The following is a 6020-nucleotide window of genomic DNA, read 5'->3' as shown; positions in this document are numbered from 1 at the left end:
ACCCTACTTCCTGCTTGATTGATCTTGATGATATGAGTATTACAAGAGTTGATCTACCATGAGATCGTAGAGGCTAAACCCTAAGATCTAGCCTATGATTATGATTGTTGTTGTCCTACGGACTAAACCTTCTGGTTTATATAGACAACGGAGGGGGATAGGGTTACACAGAGTCTGTTACAGAGAAGGAGATCTAACATCCGAATCGCCAAGCTTGCCTTCCATGCAAAGGAGAGTCCCATCCGGACACGGGACGAAGTCTTCTATCTTGTATCTTCATAGTCCAACAGTCTGGCCAAAGTATATAGTCCGGCTGTCCGGATACCCCCTTATCCAGGACTCCCTCAGTAGCCCCTGAACCAGGCTTCAATGACGATGAGTTTGGCGCGCAGATTGTCTTCGGCATTGCAAGGCAGGTTCCATCTCCGAATACTCCCAGGTAAATTTCGAACACTTAAATTGTGTCCAGCTCTGCAAGACAAATTTCACATACCACCGTAGAGAGAACAATAATCCACAAATCTAATCTGCCGACAACTCTTCGTAGCATGACATCACGCCACGACACGACCCAGTCATTATTCGAACCATTTTTCATGACCAGCTACTGCGCATATTGTGAGGCGGTTTCCTTGGCACGTTTTGTCGAAGCAGAGATCGTGTCCCCTTATCACGGGATTCTCATCAATACGGGTGTGGGTAACCCAACCGCAGCACCAATCGTGGTGAGTGGGGAACGAGCAGGTTTTACTAGGCAAGCGGGGAGGCGCAAAGTTTCATTGCCTCTATAAAGAGGAAAGGCCTCTTCCTTTTCACCCATGCCTTCTCCTTCTGCCTGTCCATTCCCTTTCGCTTGAGCCCTAACGCCCGAGCATTCATCTTCTCCACCAACAAAGGTTCTTCGAAAATGTCCGGATCCGGAGCAGGAGGCAAGTGGATGGCCTCTACCGTCCAGGAGAAGGATATCAAAAAGCTTTGGGCGGCCGGATACCTGGCCAAGAAAATCGGCCACCGTCTTCCGACGGCGGGACAGATTGTCCCTTCCCCGGAGTCCCATGAGAGGGTCGTGTTCCTCCCTCATTTCGTCTGCGGGCTCGGGTTTCCCCTTCACCCATTTGTTCGTGGCATCATGTATTATTACGGGATCGATTTTCATGATCTATCCCTCAATTCTTTCCTCAACATCTCAACATTTATCGTCGTGTGCGAGGCCTTTCTCCGCATCAGGCCACACTTAGGCTTATGGTTGAACATCTTCAATGTGAAGCCCAAGGTGGTGAGCGGCGAGCACGCCGAGTGCGGAGGCGCCATGGTGAGCAAGATGCCCAAGGTCACATGGCCGACAGGTACTTTTAATGATTCCGTCAAGGAGTGGCAACAGTAGTGGTTCTATATCACTGAGCCGCGCGGCAAAAAGTGGGCCGCTACTCCTGAGTTCCGATCCGGAGCCCCTTCGTGGCTTACGTCCTGGCCCAAGAAGGGCTTGAATTGGTCATCGTCCGATGAACAGTCGGTGATCCAAACACGCGTCAAAGGTATGGAAGACAAGGCCATCAAGCTTGTTGACGTAGTCCAGGCGATGTTGGTCCGCCTGGTTCTTCCTTGTCAGCACCGAGCCTACATTTTGTGGGAGTATGACCCGTCCGAGCACCAGACCCTGCGAGAGCTTTATGGATCCTTACACAAGGACATATGGAAGGTGCTTTTTAAGTCCGGCAAACCGTGGCCGGACTCTGCCGCGGACCGCGGGTACCAACTGTCCCACCTTGTAAGTCCGGTAAGTAGTCATTATATTTTGTCCATCCATATGTTTCACTATCATATCCCGGGGAAGATGTCCTAACGCGTTTCCCACAATATCTAGGGATGGACGAAGAAGGCGGGGCGAATACACTATCCAGCTACGCTTCCAGAAGAACCAGTCGGACCATTTCTCAAGAAGATGCTGGTCCCGGCGCCTTATGAGGCGCCAAAGAAAGAGACCCATAAAGAGGCGAAGGAGACCAAGAGCGGCCTCCGTCATCGCGGTGCCTCGGACACAAAATCCGAAGACTCCAATACCCATCTCTCCTCTAAAGAGGAAGAAGAGGAGGAAGAAGACGAGTCCCCCACAAGGGGAGGAAATAAAAGGATGGCTTCCTCATCTCTGGAGGCCGAATTGCCTAAGAGGGGAAAAACTCCCTTGCTAGAGGCATCCACTACGGCTACCGACAGCAGCCCAGAGTGGGATCCCAGGGCCCAACCCCTGGAAAACTCGTGAGTACACGAAATCCGGACACATCTATGCGTCCAGGATTATTGAGGCATACCAAATTAATTGGTGCCACACTTTTTGCAGCCCGGCTAGGTCTCGCGCCGAACAGTCCTCATCGGAGGATTCGTTGAGCTCAGATGCCCTAAAGAGCGAGACACCTCCGAAGGCCCCTTCCTCGAAGCTCGGGCATGACACCGAGGTGTCGTCCAAAAGGGACCTAGACCAGGAGGGCCATACCTCAGGGGCCGGATATACGGGAGCGGCGGCTCCCATGAGTGTTGACGGTGGGGGCGATCTTGGATTCGGCCCACAGCCGGACATAGTCCCGGAGACCTTTGAGGCTCCGGGATTAGGCAGGCAGCCCCCCTTGACCAGAGGGGGCGATCTTGCTCCGCCCGCAACCTCTGTCCAACCAGAGGTGCAGGGCAGCTTGTCGACAGCGCTAAAGAGTTCTTCCATTGTCGATGAACATCGCGCCCTTATGGGTGTGGTGATTGAGAAGGTTCAGGCCGCTGAAAATGGACTGAATGAATCCTGCATCAGCCTTGTAAAAGGCTTGGAGGTATGTTTAGGACTTTTTAGAAGATTTGTCATAGTATAGATAGTAGCCCCTGATACACTGTTCGGTGAAAGAAGGAACCAGACAGGGAATCAAATTTCCGTCCATAGGTGACTCAATGCATGACATATATCTCTTCCTTTATAAACAGGCGTCTGCAGCGACTGCCGCCTCTTGTACTGTGGAAGTATCTGGACTGAAGCGGAGTCTGGAGTGGGCCGAAGAAGAACTTGGCCGGGTGAAAAAGCAGTTGGAGGACAATCAACGTATGTTGAAACCTTATTAAGTTTAGCACAATTAAGTAGGTGTGCCTAATGAAAGTATATATATTGCGCGCTCTAGGGGCGAATGTCGAAATTGAGTCGCTGAAGAAGGTTGTGGCCTTAGCTGAAAAGAAGGCGGCCGCGGAGCAGGCCCTTCGTGAGAAGCACGAGGCCAGGGTTATTGAAGCTGAACGAGAGCTTCAGGAGGCCGTGCAGAAAAGCTAGACTTTGGAGCAGAGTCTATCATTGGAAGAATCCGAGCTCGCCCAAGCTCTCCAAGCCGCAACTGAAGCTCGGGAGGAAGCCCAAGGTGCTCTGAAGGACATTCAGGAGGCGAGGAAGATTGCGGCTGGTAAGGATTTTTCTTATTCAAAGCGATTTTTATGCCGTCATAGGAGAAATTCAAGGTGACATATTGACTTGATTTCTCCAGGGGCGTTTGTGGAGCTTCCACGCAGAATATCTGATGCTGCTCAATTCTATCGAGCTGAGGAGAAGAAGACCGCGGAAAATCTCTTCTGGTCGCAATATTTGGCGTCGAATTATCCAGTGCCATTTGTCAATCAGCTGAAGCAGCTGGTTGAACTGCACCAGGTGGCCGAACTAGCCATGAAGGACTTGAGTGTCCGGCTATGGGCCGTCGAGCCCATTCCAAGTAGTTACTTTGGGCTCGTGAAGCAAATTGTGAGTGCTTGTCCTCGGCTTGACGTTATTAAGCGGTCGGTCTGTATAGAAGGTGCACGAATGGCATTTGCCCACGCGAAAGTGCACTGGGGAAAGCTGGATGCTGAAAAGCTGATGACTGAGGGACCGCCCAAGGGGAAAGAGCACCGCAAGCCCGAACTATATTACGATGGTGTCCTGAAAGGAGCCCGCCTTGTGGCGGAGCAATGTACCAAAGACATTGTATTTCCATGAAGGCAGTTATGCTATCTTTTGTAAGGCGGAATAAAGTCAGCTTTATTTATGTATTGCCTGTTATATGAAAGTTTTTCCTCCTGCGCAGCTGTCTTATATATTAATCTTGAGAGTTGGCCAGTCGTCGGCTTCTGCCCCCACGTAGGAAGTACGGGCTTGTTCGAGATATACCTGAACACTCTTTACCCCATTCTTGGGTCCATGAAGGAGGTGTTCAACACAGCGAACCAGGCAATCCGATTATAGGGCTTTATCACTCTCACTTAGCCATAGGAATTCGAGTATGGTAGGCGCAGCCCCTGGTGTTCGGAAGACCGCACGAGGGGCTCTAACAACACCTGATCAGTGGGTCGATCAGCCGCACTCTGCATTTATTATGGCATTATGCGGAATAAATCCTTAAAGATTTTACAACCTCTCGAACAACTGACTAGCTCTCGCCTTATCATGACAGTCAGTTTTCGGCTTTCTCTACTGAGGTGCTTGTCCGGAAGAATCGGGACACAATCGCAGTAGTTCTCCCAGCGCTACCTTAGCTAATATTGCGGAACGTAAGGTACCAAAACATGGGAGCCGGGCAAACCCAACTAATGACCCAAGACATGATTCGGAGCTGATGCATATAATGCTATAAGTTCGGGGTGCCGAGCGGGACTTGGTTTCCATAGTGCGGGTACAATGAATCCCCTTGGCGTTTTAAGGCATAACACGATATTCGGATGCCGTTATGACTAAAAATGTCAATGAGAAATGATAGAAGATAAGCGTCATAATAACTCTACATGTTGTATTCGAGTAATACGTCTATGCGTATGGGTACTGTTCATGTTATTAAAAGGAGGTATGACGGCGGGACCTGCTTAGACCGGGCGGGAGGGAGCTGTGTGTGAATCCGAATTATGTCCGGATTGTCTTCGAGGGGAATGTTCAAAGATTCCCCCTTTGCACGCGCGAGCTGATTTCATCACGCCAGTCCTGTTATCCACAAAACCAAACCTGCAAAGAAAATGCTAAGAGATGTTTGTGTGCCACGGAGCGGTTGAACCGCAGGGTGTGGGGCTTCCCAACTTATGCCGGGGTGTTTGACTGACGCCTGGTCGAGCCGAGCTATCCTGCCCAGAAGTAGTTCAGACTCCTTTGTTGGTGTCCGCGAGGTTGGCTGTCGAATCGAGGTTCGGTAAAGAGGCCCAACTCGCTACTTCAGTGGTTGTATGCTCTTTGGCGCCGATGTGAAGTTCGGCCTTGCCCGTAATTGTGACTATGTCACGTGGTCCTGGTATTTCAAGTTTGCCATAGGCATGGTGTAGTACCGTGTTGAATCGAGCCAATGTTGTTCGTCCCGGTAGTACGTAATAGTTACTGTGTAGGGGGATAGTGTCGAAGACTGACTCTTTGGTATGGTGATTATTTGGTGATCCGGAGACAACCTCCAGGGTGGTGTTTATCACGCTCACCGTGTTGGTTTGCGTAGGAGTTTCTTTTGCCCTGTATTGCTTGATGATATGGGATCCTCGTTGTCTTCATTGCTTTGAGACCCCTTTATTGTTTTCGGCGCGTGACCGGCCGGCTTGTTTGAAGACCCGGCATTGTCTGTTGGTATGATTGGCTGCCATTCCTGGGGTACCATGAATTTGGCGTGGGCGGTCAAGTATGCGGTCCAGGCCAGGTGGGCCCGAATTGCTTTTTTGAAGCGGCTTTTTCCGCTGACCGGACTGGGAGCCACGGAATCCGGCATTGACTGTCGTGTCGCGGGCGTCATCATTATTCTTGTGACGCTTATGTTTATTGCGTAGAGGTTTATGGATGCTATCTCTGGCCTCTGATGTGCCAGGGGTGTTTTCTTTGTTACTTCGAGCCAGCCAGCTATCTTCGCCCGCACAAAAGTGGGAAATGAGTGTCGTTAGGGCCGCCATGGACTTCGGTTTCTCTTGGCCGAGGTATCGGGCGAGCCACTCGCCCCGGATATTATGTTTGAAGGCTGCTATGGCTTCGGTATCCGAACAGTCGGCTATTTGGTTCTTCTTTA

Source organism: Triticum dicoccoides, chromosome 5B (assembly GCF_002162155.2).
Source record: "Triticum dicoccoides isolate Atlit2015 ecotype Zavitan chromosome 5B, WEW_v2.0, whole genome shotgun sequence".
Lineage (NCBI taxonomy): Eukaryota > Viridiplantae > Streptophyta > Magnoliopsida > Poales > Poaceae > Triticum > Triticum dicoccoides.
The sequence above is the reverse complement of the archived record's forward strand: the minus strand, read 5'-3'. Positions refer to the sequence as shown.